The 21,292-nt window shown below is 49.8% G+C and overlaps 1 protein-coding gene across 1 annotated transcript in view; it reads right to left on the bottom strand.

The window, feature by feature from the left end:
- Positions 1-21,292, bottom strand: part of BTAF1 (B-TFIID TATA-box binding protein associated factor 1) — a 2,675,064-nt gene that overhangs the window by 2,396,942 nt on the left and 256,830 nt on the right. The window lies entirely within an intron of this gene.

Consider the following 21,292-nt stretch of genomic DNA (forward strand, 5'->3'; position numbering starts at 1 on the left):
CATTTTTAATAGGAAGTATATTGAATAGATATCTGCTCCCTTAGCATTGTAACAAACATTACCCTTATAAAATGTTAAGGCGACCCAACACTTAAACTAAAGCAGTACCATCATACCCCAGGAATATATGTCAAGAAGAAGAAATCTGTGTACATAACCACTCCTGGACACTAATGGGTTGGGTTTTACATAGTTACCCAAGTTCGCACAGAGGTATCAATGGTCAATGTGTAGCTGTATCCAGTGGATGCAAGGATTACACTTAAAACCCTCTGCATCGTCCACAAGGCTTTCTGGGGCCTGGGTCCAAAATACCTTCAACTATCCCTCTGTAAATACCTCCCTTTTCGAGCCCTTCGCTCCTCCAACTCCCTCAGGGTCAATCGTTTTTCAAAGAAACAAGTTGAGGGTAGATCGGTCTTCGGCTTGGGCCTCACTTTGGAACTGCCTCCCTGCCACCTTGAAACTTGGAGAATCATCTACGGTTCTGGAAGCTGCTCAAGACCTTCCTCTTCTGCCTTTGCCACTCTTCTCTGCCAATCTTATTTATCGCTCGGCACTGTGCACCTGGCCACCCTCAGTCCTTCAGGCCCAGGTACCTGCTCACCCTGCCACCCTCCTGCACTGCCTCCGGGTCATCCCTTGCACTGGGGCCTGTATCTGTACCCATACAGCCCCCCCACCCACTCTTCTGCACTTATCAGATACACCCTGACTAACCTAGCACTTTGCTACTTACCAGATGCACTACCACTGTTTATCACCTTTATATGACTTATTTATTTTGTTCTCTCCTATGCTCTGGACTTTCCAATTCCTCCCCCCTTCCATGCACTTTCCCCCTTTTCCCTTCCCCATGCACTTGTGCGCTGTCAATGTCACTGGGCCTAGTAAGATAGTTTTTTTTTGTTTCTCCCCTCCCTTCGCCTGGTCGCGCTCTGAAACACGTGTACGAGCGCAATATAAATAAAATATATTGCATCATATCATAGTGACATTCATTCATGACGTCTGGTCCCAATCCACATTTATCCTGGTGGATGTCTGCTACTGGTCAAATGTTGAGGGTAGCTGGATGTCCGTGACAACACCCAGTGCCAGTTTGAAGGGTGAAGTTCCTAATTGGAGGTCAGAGGTAACTCCCAGCTCTATTTTTTGGATAGGAGAGGGTATGGAGCCATTCGGGTGGTCATCCACTGAAGACAGAGCGCCAAAGGGTAAATGTAGAGCTGAAAAGACCTAGAAGGCTGCCGTAGAAGCAACCAGCATTGCAAAAGCAAATTACTGGGGAATCATTGCTTCACCTACAGTCACCAAGTTAAACCTTGGTCGGTGCCTTCCTTTTAGATTGGTGGGCCCAACCAGTTGTGTTGAGAAATGCTATCCTGTCTTCATTAGTATCCCAGGATCCTCCTGGGGGCTAACCAGCCACAGAAGAGGTAGTTGCTGCAGTGAAAACCCACCAAGTTCCAACTCTGGATGTTCTTGGAACTTGTACCCCCAGGAACCTCATTGCCTGCAGTGGCAACGCTGCCCATCCAAAAGAGATGCCTATGTAGAGTATCCCATTAATGTTACCTTACCTTGGGGTGGTTTTTACCTAACTTGCTACTCCCCTGGCCTTCTAGGGATTGCATGGCAGTAAGGTCCACTTCCTAAACACTACTGGTTAGGAAAATGCAATTGTTCCTCCATATTATGGACCCCCAAACATTTTGCTTGTGTTTTGCGATCCTGAACTGACTTTCCAGTTCCAGTGAAGCACAGCTTTTGCTCATTCATTATGGGGAAACTGACAGGTCCTTCAGACGGTCAGTACTGAGAAACGAGGTAACTTTTTATCAATGTGCTCTGCCGTGCACTGGGATCCTTTTGTTTTATGGCCCTACACACCCCCTAAGGAATTTTTGGTGAATGTACAAGTGTGCCTAGGATCAACTGGTGGCAGCAGTTTACTTTTCTCGTATTTTAACTACTTTTATCGATCCATACTGCGTTTACCGCAGATGGCTCATGACTGGCCAATGCCAAAAAATGGCCGTGCCTCAGTCTTTTTTTCTGTCCTTTAGCCATCTTGTCCCTTTGCCTTCGCCCAGGTCGAGCTGACCCAGGAATTCCTTATTTGGGCATGCAGCCTCCTGTTGGGGAGAATTCTCCGTTAAGGCTAATTTCGCAAACCTAGTGAGTCCCCCAGTAACTTTGCTGGATTTTTGGGGTTTATTTTTTCTTCTGCTAAGAGTGAGACTCTTTCTCCCACTTAGACATGATTTGAGATATCCTTTGACTTTGTAATGTGTTTTATGGGCTACTCCATAGGATTTCATGTGGTTTTTGGTAAGTGTGTTACACAGCACCCTCAGTGCAGTAACACAGGGGTGTCATAGTGACCCCCAAACATACACTCCATACCCTGGGACTGACTGTCTCCCAGGGCATGTAAAGTCACCATTGACTTTACTAGTCTTAAATTGTGAACAGAACCAGTAAAAACCATCATATTGTGCAAGTACTGGTAGGGGTAATTAGATTGCCCCTGGGTCTGTTTTTCGAGGGGGCACTGGGCAGTCCCCCCTCGTCGAGTTTCTGGCTGGTGGCAGTGGTGACCACGCAAAATATTCCACCGGAATATTTCCTACGGGATTTTCCCATTCATTTTAAACACACCACTTTTTTGGTGCAATGTTAAAGATACCACCGGGTTTATTTATTTAATATTTATTCCACGGTTGGGTCTTTTTGCAGGACTCGGTTTTAAAAAGGCGTTTGTGTGCGCGCCTCTAACTACAACCCAAGTCGAGCCCTTTGTTCCACTTTTTGGCGGGCTTCTGCACAGAAGCCTTCAAAAGTGGTGCCACTGTCTGGGTCTACAGGATGTGTGCGGAGGGGGAGGGGGTTTAGGCACCCTGGACTGAGTTGCCTCGGCAACTCAAGTCGCACTCTTGTGCGATTGGCCCAGTGGTGAGCCGCCCGACTCACCACTTAGCATGTTTGATTGGCAGCTAGGACTGATGAACGGTGGTTTTCTGCATAAAAGCAGGGCTTTGGGGACTAGAACTTCGGATTCTTTGGTACTGTGGCAACTTCTGAAGAGGGAAAATCTGAGCCGACCTGCAACGACGACACCACCGGTGGAGCCCTGCTGAAAAGTCTCACCACTTCCTAACGACAGAAGATCTTCATCCCGGAGAGTCTTCTTCCTCTGAACTGGTGGGGATAACCAGTTTGCACTCTTTTCGCCTTCCTGGATCGTCTCATGGTCGAATCGCCTGTGCCAAGCACCCTGGCGGCCGGATAGCCGCGCTTCACCACTACCGCGAATGAAAGGGTAGTACCTTTTAACCGGGAAACTCCGCGGCTGGTTTCTTCCCTGGCAGTGCAACGACCTCCAGCTTTTCTCCACATCGAGATGTTCTCTTCCCCTGGACGAAGCACCGACTTGCACCCGCTGCCAGGAACAACTGCCCCCGCTGGAGCCTTCTCACCATTTCAGGTACTGTGTCCCGCCTGGTCTTCCTTGCAACAGACTGTTCAAGGTGTCCCGTAAATCCTTGACTCTCTATCCTGGGGTGACTTGGGACCTACTAACTTTTCCTGAACTGACCCAAACCTTTTTGAACCATCTGCAAAGACTTGTTAAAGTACTATTCAACTGTGTGATCTTGGACACATTCCGCCTTGCTCTCTCCAAGAGTGGGCCTGGCCTATGAACTTTCTTGCTCCAACAGCAGACTCTGCCTTTCTGTGGTTTTCTTTAAAGTGTTGGTATTGTGTACTTTCCTAATTCTGCCTTTTTCCCTCCCTTTTTAACTAACTAATTGGAGTGCCATCTTCAGTTAAGCGCTCACCTCTGTCTGCAAATAAGTGGTGTTTTAACTAAGACTTTTCAAATAAGTAATCAGGGATGTAGATATATTAATAGTGACTGTTTGAACTTACGTGCCATATTAGTGTTAGTGTATTTTACAAAGTGTGTTTTTAAATAAATAATTATATACTTTTATACCAAAGCTCTGGTCAGTGTTCGCTTGTGCTACTGTATCTCTGTACCTATTTTGTATACTCTATATACTGTCGAACTCTTCTTGAGAGAAGTCTGGCTGCTCAGCCACAGCTACCAGGTAAATCTGGGTGGTACATTCTGCTACCAATTGAGTTTACTGCCAACACCTGCAGTCCTAAGCCTTTTGCAGTGGTCCCTAAGGGAACTGCACAGGTTTCAGCCTAACACCTCCCAAAAAAAACGCATCTTTTTTTGGCTCCCGTAGGTCATGTGTGTTCGCACACAGGAAGAGGGTTGGGACTGTCTAATCCCAATCCACACTAGTGGTGCATGGATGTCTGGTGTGCAAAAATGCATTGGGACCATGACTGGTGTGCAATCCAAGGGAGCAGATCTACGATTGGTTGTCCAGACTCGATCATGCATCGACATTTGGCTAAGAGAAGGGGCCCTGCATACATTCAAGGTTGATCTACAGTGGGTCATCTTGAACTACCAAAGGAGCCAAGTATCCTGTGCGCTAAAGCAGACCTTTGGACCAGCCAGAGATGAGCTGGAAGGTTTGGCACCATTAGTCTGCTGTTGTCCCGCCAGGCCCCTTTTTTGTTCTCGACCTTAGAAGGCCTGCAAGGGCGCTTCAACACTTTAGTGGAAACAACTACTCTCAGCATCTCCTGATTTTCCACCAAAAGAGCCTTATCCATCTAGGGAACTGACCAGCTCTGTCATGGGGCATCACATAGGAGCGTCACTGTTTCCAGTTGAGGCTTGAAACTTTGGAAATCCCTAGCTTATGGTTCTCGACACTCTCCCACCAAATCTCCAAGACCTAGCTCCTCTGGGTCGCGAACAAGGAGAGTGCATCACGCTTCAAGCCTTTGCACTCCCTGCATCACTGTGTTGTGGTGACAGCTGTTGCGAGTGGCTTTCCCGCCTTCTTTGCTGTGCCCGGAGTCCTGCTGCCTGAAATGTCTTCTTCCTCCCTTCGTTGGCTGAGTTGTGGCTACTATCTAGTGACGGACAATCATCCTGTCCAGCAACACCAGAGAGCCAGATCGAAGAGCAAAGGCAGGATATGCAACTTCAGTCGAATGACTAAGCTGGCATAGTTTGGTCTGGATTGAAGCAAGGGGCAGTGAGTACTTGCATAACTTACTGGTGGCCCCTGGCTCATCCATCTATCGTTACGCACAAGGGTTCCTTGGGATCCTCTTTGACTGATAGCTGGCGTTCCCTAGCCTGTTTCGAAAGTCAGAAACTGCTTTGTCCAATAGGGCGGGGCGGGCCCTTCCCTGCTGATTGTAACTTCTACCCCCTTCAGGACCCCTGCCTAACTGTCCCAGCATCTTAAGGTACCTTCTTCACTTAATGCACGACTGCATGTTTTTACACACTGCTGTACTTGGGAGCACAAGGCTCCCCACTTCGTTGGGCTTGACTAAACAAGTTGGGGTTTCCCCCCCATCTTGAAGGGGGCCTTATACGTAAATTGTGATAACCCCCTCACCCATTACAGGTTGTGGATGGTTTACTCCCTTTATCGCATTAGGCTACAGTAGTTGTGTAGATGTTAAATAGTGATATGCTTGTGTAGTAACTGTTGTATTCATTTTGTTATTCGTGTTTTATTGGGCCTATGTCCATGTATTTTTGATATACACTTGTCCAAGTATTCTGTAGTATCTTTACGGTGTATGCTCATCTGGGATTCTGATCCCTCTCACCCCTCCTGAGACTTATCAAAAAATAGTTTATAGGCACCCCTATGCGAGAACGAACATGGTTAAATTACTTGTTCTTTGGGAAGGTACACATTTGAGAGTCCACAGCCACACTTTAGCTCACTGTACCTTTCGCAGAAGGGAGCTGAATCTTGGGAGATTGCAGTAAGCAGTACGAGAAGCGTTGTCAGTACATGAAACTGACACTGGAGTTTTTCCACTGTGTCTACCAGCAGAGGTGGAGCTTATTATCCAAGTGTCCAGACTCACCGCAGAGCAGTCGTGGGGTTGCAGCCGAGTATTGGGAGTCTTTGGAGCTCTTTGCGACGCCTCAGTGTAAAACCATTAATAGCCGCCAATGGGCTCCAGCTGGGCTATTGGCATGGACATGGAACCTGGCAGTAAACTACTGGCGTCCGCAAGAGTAAAGGTACAATCATCTCAACCTTTAATAAGATCGCAGCTGTGGCATAGAATATCAGAGACAGAGCAGGTGCACCAAGTAAGTCACTCAACTACATTATGTCCAGTAATAATAATGCCAGATGAAACCAATAGTAAAGCCTGTGAGGAGTGTCGAGGCACCAGTGAGATTGTAGTACTGTGCACTTCTGCACAATGCGTTTGTTGGTGTACAAGCCCAGAGTATCAAATAGTAGCGAAATCCTGTAGCATCGACTGCTGCCAAGGGGTGACTAACAGCGTTGCCGTCCGAGAGTGCAGCACCAGTACCAGCGCTCGCCCTGGTGTGAAGTGTGGGTGTGTTATCCATTCAGACCCACTGCATCGTAAATGTGTCAAGATTCCTTAATTACAAGTGCTGGCATGGCTAGCGAATCAGGGTTTTTGTCAAGGCTCTAGTAAAGAACTGGAAATGACCCGTGTCCGATGGCACAAAGAAAATGGATACTCCCGTTTGATTTCACGGCAGAGTTCACAGTCTTTGATGGACTGAGATCGGAGTATAGCAGCAACACGAAAACAAGAGCCTGCTTCTATGGAGACGGGTGGATGTGCTGCGGAGTCCGAGTGTAATGGACCCAACAAGAAAATCACCCGCCGGTGATTCAAAGGACTGCTGTGTGTCTGTCGATATTGCAGCGGATGTATTTGAGGGTGGTGCAAACGGTGAAGATGATGTTATTCAAGTTTCTAGAACCCAAAATAGCATCCAAAACATCAATTTAAAAATTAACCTTGAGGGTGAATTGACACTAAACGCACCTAGTCCTGAAAGGAGCCTGTGCCCAGTTATGCTCGATCTGAATGAGGTCTTAGAGCAGAGAGAGGGACAAATTTCATCAAATATTCACTGCCCTCACAGAAGGAAGTAGAGTGCTCGAGTCAGGGAGCGATTGAAGGAAGAAATTCAATAGATTTAGTCGAACTCCTACGTTAAACTCTGCCATTAATAAAAAAAACAGAAGAGCCATCAGAAAAGAGAAACTCGGGATCAAAGATGCCCCACCGAACCAACAGCTCTGGTAAGCCCCCCAGTGAATAAGTGGCAAAGTGGGGCTCAAAATCAAAGATGGATTGACAAGAGTTTATCACCCAGGTTAAATTGCTCTCAGCAGAGATATAAAAAACATTAAAAGAAAATTAATGTAATCAGACACGGTGTATGGCAGGCCCAGAACACTGCTGTAGCTGACTGTCAACACAGAAAAGTTGTGTGGAACAGTTGTGATCTGCCTTCCTCTGATGAATCGACTTCAGACTCATTTATGGAACGCAAATTCACAAAAGTAAGGCGTACCTTTTCTAAGGAAAGCACAAGAATCTTGGAGCCTGGCCCTGAAGTGGGAGAAGTGGTTAAACAAATACTTCAAGAATTCCAGCCAAACAATGTCTGCATTGTCAATAACCATTGCTACATTTCTAAAAATGTAGCAACAAATGAAAGAGAAGGGAATAGTTTACCTGTAACTCCATTTCTCCAGCATTGGTATCTTTCATGGATTCACATGCTTAGAATATTCCCCGTCGTCAGGCTGGGAATCCCCGGTACATTATATAGACCCTTTCCCGTAGGAAAACTTTTGACGCTTATGCGTCCTCTCCACCTCGTTTTGTATCATGCGTGCCCGCGCCGTCAGGACGCCATGATATAAATACAGGACCCGCCCCCGCGCTCCCTCAGATTTCAACCGTCTTTCAAAGTAGTGGGATCCTCGTGGTTACTGCTAATCGGAATTAGGTTGTATTTTCGCTTCGGCGACATTACATTCGGGAAAAAATATGTCCGGAAAAGCTTTATTTCGTCCTTGTGCGACATGTGGACTCAAAAAAAAAGTCTATGAAGGCGATGCCCACATGGATTGTATCTGTCTCCACCCGCACCACACGGCGGATACATGCGAGATATGCCAGGGTTTCTCCCAAAAAACCCTTAAAGATCGGAAAAGAAGGTTGGTCGACTGGCTTAACGGCGGAGAGGGTGCCTATCCGGCATCAGAGGTTGGCTCCACGGCCTCCAGGAGCAAGTCGGAACCTCCCTCGAAGAAGGTGCGGCCTGTCGAAAAATGCCCTGCGGACAAGCATACGGGGAAGCATGCTGGGTCTTCCTCATCACACAAAAAGTCCTCCTCATCCTCTAAGACGGAGAGGCAAGTGGCATCAAAATCCTCCTCAGGGGACCGTCCTAGGTCTTCCGTGAGTCGAGACGCTTCAGCAGGGAAGTCGGCAACAAAATCAGCTACGAAGTCTAAAGGCTCGGTGCCGGCTACTTGCTCGTCGACCCCGGTGTCGCTGACGATGCCCATTACTATTCAGGCAGCAGCGGGGGGGATTCCTTCGTCGACGGTGACTCAATCTATGGCCTGGCAGCCAGAGGTTTGTGACCCGGCCCCCCCTGAGGTCCTACTGCAGCCAGACACGGCCTTGTCTGTGTCGTCGGTGGAAGGAGAAGGTGGCATGGTTATGCAGCCGTCGGACTTGGGCTTACGGCCTTCCAATATGTCGACGACGAGTGCGGGTGTGGTCCCTCTATCCTCGACGTTGCTGACCCCCCCAGACAGTTTTGTCTCTGGATGTGCTTAATACACTTCAGAAGCTCCTGCAGCGTCTGGATACGCAGATCCCTCAGCCTGGCACTTCATCGTTGATATTTTCTGCACCTTCCGTCGACGAACAAGCTCAAGCAGCTCGCTCGACGACCAAAAGCCCGTCGGCCTCCCAGGTGGTGAAGTATCGTCCTCGAGCGCAGGAGGAGGGTGAGCTATCGGAGTCCGATTCTATACGAGGTGACTCAGGGTCGGATATTTCCCTGTCACCGTCGAGAGACCCAACATGGAATTCGGATGTAGAGGTAGAGTCTACGAAGAGCCAGGCACAACCATCTCCTCCGGATGATGTGGGAGCCTTCCATGCAATGATGGGAAAAGCGTGTTCCGAGTTCGGCTTAATTCCTGAGGAGCAAAAGAAAGACTGTTTTCTTTTTGATCACATGGGTCAAAGGAGGAAATCGGTATTTGCCTCCCCAGGACTGCAATGTATGTGATGGATAAGTTTAACCCTTCCTACTTTGGAGGGGCCGAAATCTGAAGGGGAACCGCGGGGGCGGGCCTCTTATACTGGGACGGCCTGCGGAGTATGCGTAGGCGGGTCCTCAAAGGACGTAGATAGGACACAAAAGTGTCGGAAGTTTTCCTATAGGAAAAGGCTATATATATATATATGTTACTGAGGGGTCCCAGTCTGACGGGGAATATTCTAAGCATGTGAATCCATGAAAGATCCAATGCTGGAGAAGAGGCAGGTAGATTTAGAAAGAGGCTGTTACAATAGTCCAAGCTAGAGAGAACCAGAGCTTGAGATACCATGAGCTTCTGGGGGAAGGAGAGGAAAGGCAGAGTACCTCTGAGGAGGTGCAATCGGAAATTTGACTTTAGAGAACTCAGATGTGGGCGGAGAAGAAAAGGGTGGAGTCAAAGAGGACCCCGAGGTTCTTAGCCTCGCAGGTGGAGGCAGGAGGAGGACCAAGGGAGGCCGGCTAGAGAGTGGGGAAAGGATGGTGAAGATGTGCTGATGAGGAGGATCTTCGTCTTGCTGGCATTCAGACAAAGATCATTGGCGGCACACCAATCTTGAATGGCAGTTAGGCAATCAGAGATGAGAGAGGGAGAGGAGGTGGCAGAGGGCAGCCTGAAAATGAGTTGAGTGTCGTCAGTGTAGCACTGGAAATGATAAGTCTCTTAAAAAGTTTGGGCAGCTCTCCCTACTGCACGAGCTCTGGAGGCGAACTACAGTGTACAGTTTTGCAGTAGGTCTGAAGATGTACAGACAGGATGAAACTATTGATTGCTACTTTTAAGTAAATATCAAGTTAGCTTTGTGTATTCATTATGAAAGACACAGAAGAGTGGCTGGCATAACAGGCAGAGATCTGGGCAAACTAGGCAGAATATTGTAGTTTACGGCCATCTCACTTTAAAGTAGCAGGTATAAACGAACATGGTAAAATAGAATGTATGGGATCAGGTCATGGGTTGAGCACCAGTTGCAAGCTGTATGTAACCAGCAGGCCAAAGGCCTAGGTTTCCATCAAAGCATTTGACCGCTTGGTCATGTACATTTTCAAAAGTGTCCACTCGTCAATATGATGCATCGTCCCGAACAAAATGAAATCTCATCGACACGGATGTAGGTACGCTTCACTGTAAAGCAGGAAGACAATGCAGTGTTTTAAAGTAGCAATACTGTAATTATCCATTATGTAACAGATTACATTTTTAGAATAGGAATTGAAAGCCTTTTCTTAAAAAAATAACTAACACATACTTGTCTTTGGCAGACGGGATACAGTTGGCTTCATAACAGAATTATCCCAATTATTTCTGGTTTGCAATTATTTGAAAAATAAAATGGGCTTAGCACTCCCACACAGGCATTTTGGCACATGAGTAAATGGGACGATTATTGCTTCCCTCGCACTCCGCCATTAGCCCCTTTGAACTTTCAGTGAAAAGAGGGTGGAGAGCGCTCTGAAAGCAATAGAGGAATGCAGTATGAGCTATGCTTTCATTGAACAGGGTAACTTAAATAGCAAAGTTAGCTACACAAGTGCCAATTTAATTAGCAAACCAACAGAATTGCATAGCAAATTGCTCCGCAACACTGGTTATTTTATGCCTTGTTTGTTATTTATAATGCACGTCATACCCGGGGGTAACGGGGCGCAGCAGTTACAAGTATATGCGAAGCTTAGTTGCACAAAATTATATAGGATACATACAGGTAAAAGTTAATTACAAAGAGGGCATATTTACAAACATGGTGTACAGTAGGCATACACAAGATAGAGATTAGAAAAGGGCTAGTTACAAGCTGAATTATCATAATAGTAGGCATAGGTTTAGGAATACTGGTTGTTGGATTTTAGCCATATAATGGTGTTGGCTCTAAACGTGTGGTAAGTTTGATCCATTCTTAGGCTAGGGGGCAGAGTGTTCCATAATTTGGCTGCTTACATCGGGAAGCTGTTGCCTCCAATTGTGGACCGTTTGAAGCTAGGTATGACAAGACTATCTTTATTGGCAAGTCTTATTGGTCTTGTAGACGTCTGTTTGTGAAATTTCTCAGCCAAATAGATGGGTGCAGCATTATTGAGGGATTTATGTGTCAACGATAGAGTTTTTAGGAGAACTTTGTTGTGAGTTGGGAGCCAGTTATTCTGTCGACTGGTCTCGTAAATATGGTCTCGTCTGGAAATGCATAGGGCCGCTCTGAGAGCATTATTTTGTAAGATTTGGATTCTTTTAATGATGGCTATGGGTGATCCTAGGTAAAGGGCATTACAGTAGTCCAAGCGTGAAAGGATGAGGGCTCTGGCTAGAGTAATGCAACTGCTATCAGAGAGGAATGGCTTGTCAGTACGTATCAGTTTGCATGTGTAGGCTGTGGCCGATGCTAAGGAGTTGACCTGTTTAGTGAATGAGAGGCGAGAGTCGAGGTAGAAACCGAGTATTTTTACCTCGTGCTCTACTTTTATGGTATTGCCATCAATTGTAAATGATGTGTATTTGGGACCTAGTTTTGTTAATTTGTGTTGGGTGCCCAGGATGATGAATTCAGTTTTATCATCATTCAGGCAAAGACCGTTAGTAGCCATCCATGCCTTGATGTTAATATACACTGTTCACCAAGGCCAAATCCTTTTCATAATCCCCAGAAAGCGGGAGGAGGATCTGGGTGTCATCTGCATAGTTCGTGTAGGTGACACCGAGATGATCCAGATCATCGAAGAGGGGCTTGGTGAAAATGTTTAAAGTGTAGGCGAGACACAAGATCCCTGGGGCACACCGCAGGTAATGGGTATGGTGTTTGCGGCAGCTAGCGGCGAGAAGAACCTCATTGTTCTGCCATTTAAGAAGTATCTAATCCAAGAAAGGCACAAGTTACTTACCTGTAACTGTTGTTCTCCAGCATGGGTCTGGCATGGATTCACATGTTCATGAATATTCCCTGTCGTCAGGCTGGGAATCCTCGGTAAAGAAAAAATCAGTATCAGTTTCGTTTCTGATCTGTCTTTCGTAGTAGTAACCATTCACTGATCTCTGGGTCATACTGACCACAGCCAATGACTGCCCTCTACCTAAGCCCCGCCTCTGGCAGCCATCTTCAGATTTGGTAGCACGTGAAGTGGTAGTATGACCAAGTGAAGAGCCGCAGAGGGGTAGGCGGGAGGGTTCGCATGTGAATCCATGCCAGACCCATGCTGGAGAACAACAGTTACAGGTAAGTAACTTGTTCCTTCTCCAGCATGGGGTCTGGCATGGATTCACATGCTCATGAAGAAAGAATACATAGCAGTACACACATGCACAACCACGGGAGGTGGCAAAGGCTCAACCTTAAGCATTACATCAAACTCAACATTAAGCAATTCTTACCTCCTCACCCGGCTCACCTTAGGCGAACAGATTGCGCAGCACTGCTTGGCCGACCCTGGACTCCTCCCTGGAATCCCGATCGACGCAGTAGAATTTCGTGAAGGTGTGTGTCGACCTCCACGTCGCAGCCCTGCAGATGTCCTGCAAGGGCACACCAGATAGGAACGCCGTGGGATCACTCTGGTGGAATGGGCTCTCGGACGGCCAGGCAGCGGTCGGTTTGCCAACCGATGACAGTACATGATACAGCTGGAGAGCCATCTGGAAATGGAGGCCTTTGAGAGAGCCTTCCCCTGATTGACAGGTCCAAAGTTCACAAAAAGTTGTGACGTCTTCCGAAAACACTTCGTGCGGTCCACGTAAAACTTCAGCGCTCTAGCCACATCCAGCGAGTGCAAAGTCCTTTCGGCCGGCGATGAAGGCGGCGGGAAGAAAACAGGCAACACCAAGGGTTCGTTGAGGTGGAAGTCCTTGGGCATGAAGGAGGGGTGCGTCCTGAGCACTACCCTCGTGTCGTGAAAAGTCAAGTACGGGGGCTTGCAGGAAAGGGCGTGTATCTCTCCCACTCTTCGTGCGGAGGTGATGGCCACAAGAAACGCTGTTTTCCACGACAAGAACTTCAACGGAGCCGAGTGCAGAGGCTCGAACGGAGGTCCCATGAGCTTGGTCAGCACCACGTTGAGCTCCCACGCTGGGGCCGGAGCCTTCACCGGCGGGAACAATCTGAACAGTCCCTTCATGAATGCTTTCACCAGACGATGACCACAAAGACGTCCGCCCCGTGGTTCTGGTGTATCGGGAGATCGCAGCAAGATGAATCTTGGACGCGTGCGCCAGTCCAGCCTTGGCCACCGTCAGAAGGTACAGCAGTACCTGGGGAGCCGTAATCCGTAGAGGGTTAATCATCTGTGCGTGGCACCAGACAGAGAACCTCTTCCATTTGTGTCCATAGCATTTAAGAGTTCAGGACGCCCTGGCCTTTGCAAGAACCTCTCTGCAGTCGGCATGTCGTATCCTCCAAACTCTAGTGCTGCAGGAGCCAGGCCTGCAAGTTCAGCGACTGGAGGATGGCGCCTCCTTCCCTGGAGAGAAGATTCGTGTCCACTGGCAGCTTGATTGACAGGGACGTTGACAAGTCCAGAAGGTCCGGGAACCATATCTGCCTCTGCCACGGAGGTGCGACGAGGATCATCCTGCACCGTGACCTCTTGAGCTGGTTGATGAGCCGGATCAGTAATGGCAATGGAGGTAACGCGTATAGAAACAGGCCCTCCCAGGGGAACGAGAAAGCATCGCCCCATGCTCCTTGGCTGGGGAAACCTGCTGGCGAAACGCCGGCACTTGGAGTTCGTCGCCGTCGTGAACAGATCGATCTGGGGTGTGCCCCACCGTCGGAAGAGGCGGTCCACTAGATCCTGTCTTAGTTCCCACTCGTGGCACGAGCGCAGCTCCCTGCTGAGTGAGTCGGCGATGGTGTTTTTTATCCCTGCCAGATGAAACGGCACCAGAAACATCCCTTGGGTGACGGCCCAATGCCACAGATCCTGCGCCTCCTTGGACAGGGCTGGGGATCTGGTACCGCCCTGCTTCCCGATGTAAAACATGGTGGTGGTGTTGTCGGTGAAGATCCTCACCACCTTGCCCTTGAGGGACGGAAGAAAGGACCCGAGGGCCCAAAACACTGCACGGAGCTCCAGGACATTGATATGGAGGGACTTCTCCGTCGGAAGCCAAAGGACTCGCGTGCAGATTTTCGGTGTGCGCTTCCCACCCTTCCAAGGTGGCATCCGTGGTCACTGTCTCCTGGTGGCCGGGGGTCTGGAAGTCCATGCCCGCCGTCAGATGCGCGCGGGTGCCCCACCACCGGATCGCTCGTCGGAAACTCTCGTCGAGTGTGATCCTTTCCTCGAAGCTGCCCGTCGTTTGGATCCAGCGCGCGTCCAGGAACTCCTGCAACGGGCGCATCCGGAGCCTGCACTGGGGAATGAGGTAGATGCAGGAAGACATCATTCCGAGGAGGGACTTGATGGACCTCACCCTGGCCGCGTCGGCCACCAACATCCTTTCTACCTTGCCCAGGATGGCCCTGGTCCTTTCCTCCGACGGAGAGGCCAGAAGCGACACTGTCGAGCTTCGCTCCCAGAAACAGTGCGTCTTGCGCTGGCACCAGGTGGGACTTGGCGTAGTTTATGGAGAATCCCAGGTCCGTGAGTAGTTGGACAGTCCTTGCCGTGTGCTCCACAGCAAGCTCCTTTGTCTTTGCTCGGATGAGCCAGTCGTCCAGGTAGGGGTAGACGTGGATCCCCTCTCGGCCCAGCTGCGCCGCTACTGGTGCGAGGCACTTGGTGACCACCCTGGGTGCCGACCTCAATCCGAAGGGAAGGGCTTCGAACTGGTAGTGACGCCCTTGGACCACGAACCTGAGAAACCTTGTGTCCCTTTAGGATGGGACTATGGAAGTAAGAGTCCTCCAAATCCAACGACAGGAAATCGCCCTCCTCCAGTTGACCCAGGACGTGTTGGAGGGTGACCATCCCGAACTTCTGTGCCTTGATGAATTTGTTCAGTCGTCGTAGGTCCAGGATGCGACACCATCCTCCCGTCTTCTTCACGAGGAAGAATCTTGAGTAAACTCCGGAGCCCCGAAGTCTCTTTGGGACGAGCTCGATGGCGCCCTTCTTGCGCATCGCCTTTACCTCCAAGAGAAGTTGAGGGACGTGATGTTCTTTCCTGGCCACAGGGGGGACGCGCGGGCACCTCTTTAGAAACTCGAGCGCTTGACCCCGAGCTAGGGCGTCCAGCACCCAACCATCGGTGGAGATGGACTCCCACACGCTGACTAAGCTCGCCAGCCGGCCTCCCACCGGGGTGCTTCGGTGGGGGCCCGACCCCACGGCCGGTTCAATCCTGCTTCGACGAGGCTTTGCCGCCTTGTCCTCCTTGGCGACGACGGCGGGGTCCGCCTGACTTGCCTCGTCCCCTGTAAGCTTCCTGTGACGACGAACGGGCCGCTTGACGGTAGGTGGAAAATCCGCCGCTGGAACCTTTGGAGGCACCCTGTTTGCCTCCGCCGCTCCGAAAGGGCAGCCGCCGTTGCTGGAGAACCCCAAGAGCCCGGGCCGTCTCCGTGTCCGCCTTGATGGCTTGAAGGGAATCGTCCACTGTTTTCCCCAAACAGGTTGTTTCCGTCGAACGGCATGTCCAAGACTCTGGTCTGCATGTCCTGACGGAAGTCAGTAGCCTTGAGCCATCCACGCTGCCTAAGGCACACGCCGTTGCCCAACTGGCGAAATCCAGTGTCAGCGATGTCTGCCGTAATCGTAATGGCGTGGTCCGACGCCACATCTCCTTCCTGCAAGATTTCTAGGGCTTCCGCCCTCTTGTCGTCTGGTAGGAAGTCCAGCAGGGGGGCCAGTTTGTACCACAACTCCCCGTCGTAGCGGGCTACGATAGCCAAGGCGTTGGCCGCCTTAATCGTTGTTGCTGCCGACGAGATGACTGTCCCATCATATCCAATTTCTTTCCCTCGCCGAGATCCGAGCCAGCTGGCCCTTTAACGGTTCTGGAGCAGAGGCAATGAGCGCCGCGACTTCTTCCCATTGATGGCAATTGTAACTAGCCAACAGGGTGGTGGAATTCGCAATCCTTGCTTGGTAGGCGGACGTTGAGGCTACCTTTCTGCCAAACCCGTAAAGTTTTTTGCTCTCCTTGTCGGGAGGAGCTTCTGATGAAGATAAGGGCGTGCCAGCCCTCTTTCTAGTGTTGGTCACCACTAGGGAATCTGGTTTAAGATGTCCCTTTATATACAGAGGGTCAGACTGGGCTGCCCGGAAAATCTTTTCAATTCTGGGGTTGACAGCTCTGGTGAGGTTAGGATTCACCAGGGAAGGATCTATTCTTCGTTGGATGGATTTGAGGATAGGGATGGTCTGAGCGACCGGTCTTCTCTCTCCTACAAACTCCTCCGCGAAGTCCCTTTCCTCCTGTACACCGTGGGTGTCGATGTGGAAGTGTTCCGCTGCTCGAGCGAGAACCTCGTTAAGGAGGGGCTGGTTATCAACTGGAGAGTCAGTAACTGGGGCTTCGCTTTGTACTGGGGAATCTACTCTGTAAATTTCCTGCTCATCTTCTCCCTCCTCCAGGTCCTCATCCTCTGCATAGTAATCTGTCCCGGTTTGTTCTTCCATAAATGCAAACTCCTGGTCCTCTTCAGGGAAAACTTGTCCCTGATAACTGGGGAGTGGAGTAGAATATGGAGTGGAGTAAGGCTGAACCTTGAAGGGTTCAGGTCTTTCGACCCGGGGCTCTTTACTTAGCGGGATAGGATCGGAGGAGCCTGAGGGTGTGGCCCCTTGAGGGTTATATGAAAGAAAGTGTTCTGGGTTCTTATCATAAAAATCAGCCAAGGAAGACATCCTAGACATAACCCTGTCTATGTCTTCACTGGACCATTCCCTGGAACAGGGTATTACTTTAGCAGGTGATTTATTTTCAAGGGTAGACTTGTGTTTGCTTGTCTGCTTAGGCTTTACAGGGGTGGAAGGCTGTGCTTTCCGCTGTTTCCCCCCTTCTCCGTGCGTGGAAAAATGTTTTCCCTGTCCCTTGGGGGCCCCAGAGACTTTCGACGCCTGGCGTCGAGGGTCTGGAGAGGTATCTGTGTGCTTCGGGCGTGGGGCCTCACTGATGTTAACCGCGGTCTCGGTATCTTGGAGCGCGGCCTGGGGGTGGAAGTCGTCTTCGTCTCCCGACGATCGAACTTCCGTTAGTGTGTGTAGCGAGGCACTCTTGGCAAGAGTGGATGATTGCCTTGCGTCGTGAGGCGATCTCGATCGAGAGCGCCCAGAGGACACCGAGTCGGACCGTTCTTTTTGTGCCTCTTTCCGGGAAGTCGACGTCGTCGAGGTCCGGTTGGTCTTAGTGTGTTTAGTGTGTGTTAGGTGTGTAGCGCTTGCGTCGCCGGGGGTCTTCCCCATAGCCGCCTTGCCGGACGACCTTCCGAGGTCGGGGACCTGCGCTCGTCGGCTGTCTTTCGACGCCGTAATGCCCTCGCCGTCCGAAAGTACGGCGTCGCTGCCATCGCTGAAGGCGCCCTCCGCTGCCATGGCCTCCTGCCTGGCGTGGTGGGCCCAACGCTTTGTCGAACGGTCCTTAAGTGTCTTAGGTTTAAACCTACTACACGCTCTGCAGTTCGCTTCGGGGTGATCCCTCGGCAAGCAGAGATTGCACGTGGCGTGCCTGTCGACCCAAGGGTATTTGCGATTGCACTTGGGGCAGAATTGAAAAGGGGTACCCTCCATACGCACCTTAAGGCAGCGGGCTGCTAAGTGTAGGAATATATATAAATGTAACTATATATCAAGAGTGAAGAGTATGTACCACCCCCCACTCTCCCTACTTGTAAGGGCCGAGGCCAGCGGCCTACTAGGCCCGGGCCGAGGCCAGCGGCCTACCGAGGCCCAGATCCGTCGTGCAGCAGTCGACGGTCGATGACTTCTCCAGCCGTCGTCGAGGTTGAGGGTCGACGTTGGGGTGGGGAAGGGAATGAATAAGAATTAAAATTATAATAACAGCAAAAGTATGGCTAAGGCCAGGGAACTCCGCAAGATGCTTCCGACCAGTATGGCGGAAAAAAACAATCTGAGGATCCTACACGCGTGAGGGATCTTGGGTACAGTGGACGTCACACTAGGGATAGTATTACTGGCACGCCTGTGTCGACGCCCATTTTCGACTTTCGAAAAACAAACTGTAATACTCCGCAGCTTCCACTAGATGTCGGCCTATGCACAGCATGTGATCTAAGCAGATTCCACAAGCCTCAGAAATATATATATGACAATGCATTACTCACCGTAAAAGCATTTCTGATGGTTGTATCTGCTTAGATTCACATGCTGTGCATAGGTCCGACATCCAGTGGTCACTGCGGAGTATTGCATTTTGTTTTTCGTAGTCGAAAAGGGGACGTCGACAAGGCGTGTCTGTAACACTATCCCTATAGTGACGTGTGTTGTACCCACAATCCCTCACGCGTCGAGGTCCCTCTGTTTGTATTTTTCTGCCCTGAGGGAGCCTTCTAGACATGAGTGAGTACAGAAAAGAGAAATATAGAAAGATGTCTAGGTTCCTTCCATCCGAGCGGGGAGGAAGGGTGGGCGCATGTGAATCTAAGCAGATACAACCATCAGAAATGCTTTTACGTTAAGTAATGCATTGTCTTCTGATGTTTGTTAATCTGCTTAGAATCACATGCTGTGCATAGACTAGCGAGCAGTACCCGGAGTTGGCGGTGGGTTATGAGAAGGAACAGTAGAGAAAAGATGTCTTAATACTGCCTGTCCCACCTGAGAGTCAGATCTAGAGTGTGCATCTAGACAGTAGTGTTTTGTAAAGGTGTGCACAGAACTCCAGGTAGCCGCTTTGCAGATGGACTCAAGGGGAACATTTGCAATGAATGCTATGGACGCCCCCGTGCCTCGAGTAGAATGTGCTCTTGGCCTAAAGGGCAGTTCTCTCTTAGCAAGAGTATAGCAGAGAGTGATGCATTGGACAATCCATCTAGAAATAGTGGACTTTGAAACTGCATCCCCTTCTCTTCCTGCTGCCACCGAGACGAAGAACTGATTAGTTTTCCTCAGTGGTCTGGTTCTTTCCATGTAGAACATGACCGCTCTGCGCACATCTAGTGTGTGCAGAGTCCTTTCTCCCAAGTTGGAAGGATTTTGAAACGCTGGTAGTTCTATAGACTGCTTTACATGGAATTTTGAGATGAATTTTGGAGCAAACCTTGGGTGAGTGCGTAGAACCACTTTATCTTTGTGAACTGTAACGAAGGGGTCTAGAACAGAAAGAGCCTGTAGTTCACTTACTCTCCTGATGGAGGTGATAGCTATTAGAAAAGCAGTCTTAAGAGTGAGGTCTTTAAGAGATGCTTTGTGCATGGGTTCAAAAGGTGATCCCATGAGTTTTGAAAGTACCACGTTAAGGTCCCATCCGGGAGCTGGGTTAGCTATCGGGGGGTGTATTCTCTTTACTCCCTCCATGAAGGCCTTTATAACAGGGATCTTCCACCACGACACTTTGAGTTGGGAAGTGGTGTATGCAGAAAGTGCCGCTAGGTGGACTTTAATGGAATTGAACACTAGACCTGAATCCAATAAATGGGTCAGGTATAGAACAATATGTGTGGGAGAGCAGTCAACTGGGTTGATGCTCTTTCCTCTGCACCAGATGACAAATCTCTTCCATTTGCTAGAATAGCAGTGGCGAGTTAGGTTTTCTGGCTTCCCTGAGGATGTCCATGCATCTCTGCGGGAGCTGTAGGTGTCCAAATTCTACGACCTCAGGAGCCAGGCTGCTAAGTTCATGTTCTGGGGGCATGGATGCAGCGTCCTGCCCCTGTCTTGTGACAGCATGTTGTACGGGCAGGGGAGTTTCACTGGGGGAGATAGAGACATCTCCATCAAGTGAGCGAACCATGGCTGTCGGGCCCACAGTGGAGCCACCAGTATCATGGTTACTTGTTCCTGGTGCATCTTGTGCACCACCTTGTTGAGAAGGGGAGTCTGGGGAAAAGCGTAAACAAATTTCCCTGACCATCGAATCGACAGACCGTTCCCCTTGGATTGGTTTTGGGGGTACCTGGAGGCGTAGCTTTGGCATTGTGAGTTCTCCAGGGTTGCGAACAGGTCCATTTCTGGGAATCCCCATTGCGTGAAGACGTCAAAGACGATGTCTTCGTGCAGTCGCCATTCGTACTCTTCGGGCAGGGGGAAATCTCTGCTGAGTTAGTCTGCCAGCAGATTGAGTTCCCCTGGTACATGTGACAGGAGGAACATATTCTGTTTGAGAGCCCACTTCCATATGTTTTGGGCCAGTTTGGACAGACCTGGAGAGTGGGTTCCCCCTGCTTGTTGATGTAATACATGGCTGTGGTGCTGTCTGTAAGGACCATCACTGTCCTGCCTTGTAGGTGTTCCTGGAAGGCTTTTAGCGCCTTGAACACAGCTAGTAGCTCCAGAAGATTGATGTGTTTGGATGCTACGCTCGGAGTCCACTCTCCGTGGGCAGTCTGATGGGATAGGTGAGCCCCCCATCCTGTGAGAGATGAGTCTGTGGTTAGAGTGGCTTCCGCCGCGGGTGTGGCAAAGGGTTTCCCTTTTTCTAGGTTTTCCTTTGTCCCCCACCGTAGCGAGAGAACTAAGGCCTGCGAGACCACTACTAGATCGTCCCATAGTCCGCTGGCCTGACACCACTGGCTGTTGAGCCACTCTTGCATAGGGCGCAGGCGCGCGTGAGGTACCAAATAAATACACGACGCCATCAAGCCTAGCAAGCGCATTGCTTTGCGTACCGTCACCTCTCGACTGGATACATATTGAGGGATCTGAAACAACATGTTTTGAACCCTCTCTTTGGAGGGGAAGACGAGGCCGTCCTTTGTTTGAATTAGAGCCCCTAGGAATTGTTTGATTTGGCTGGGGTCTAGGCTGGACTTCTTTTCGTTGATGGAGAAGCCCAACTGGAACAAAAGGTCTACAGTCTTTTGGGTATTGGAGAAGCATGTTTCGTAAGAATCCCCTGTTATGAGCCAGTCGTCGAGGTAAGGGTAAACTGGGATGGACAACCTGCGCAGGTGGGCCGCTGCCACTGCCAGTACCTTCGTGAATACCCTCGGT

The sequence above is a fragment of the Ambystoma mexicanum genome, chromosome 8, assembly GCF_040938575.1.
Source record: "Ambystoma mexicanum isolate Mex_15411 chromosome 8, UKY_AmexF1_1, whole genome shotgun sequence".
Lineage (NCBI taxonomy): Eukaryota > Metazoa > Chordata > Amphibia > Caudata > Ambystomatidae > Ambystoma > Ambystoma mexicanum.